A 549-nucleotide genomic window follows, 5' to 3' on the forward strand; every position below is an offset into this window, starting at 1 on the left:
GCAGACGTTGAAATTCCTGAACGAGCGCCTTTTGAAGGAGAAAGTAGAGATTAAAAAAGAAAAGAAAGCTTTTAGAAATGGAGATGGAAAGGTTAGAAAAGGAAGTGCTGAGCTGAGTGAGAGTTGTTTCTATCTCAAACAGGAGAAGGAAGAGAATGAGAAGGTAATTTGTGAGCTTATGAAGAGAATTGAAGAAGGTGTGGAGTGATAGAGGTCAGCTACTGATGAGTGGTGGGTTCAAAACCGGAGGAGTGCGTTGGGTAGTGAGATTCTTTACATTGAAGCTTGGCACCATACTGATCGGGTCAAACATCTATCTAGTCAAACTCGGTTAGATGTGGGCATGGGTTGGAAGAGCTACCACGTGTTGCAAATCGAGTGGAGTCACGTCACCTTACAACACGCATGACGCGTTATTCCATTCATCGTCAATACGTGTCCCTGAGGCTGTCTGACATGCTTTTCCTCCCGCAAGTTGACACGTGGCTTGCTGGCTATCTGACGCGCTTTCTGTCCCACAAGTTGACACGTGGCTTGTCGGAAAATTTT

This window comes from Cucurbita maxima, unplaced genomic scaffold, assembly GCF_002738345.1.
Source record: "Cucurbita maxima cultivar Rimu unplaced genomic scaffold, Cmax_1.0 Cma_Scf00207, whole genome shotgun sequence".
Taxonomy (NCBI): domain Eukaryota; kingdom Viridiplantae; phylum Streptophyta; class Magnoliopsida; order Cucurbitales; family Cucurbitaceae; genus Cucurbita; species Cucurbita maxima.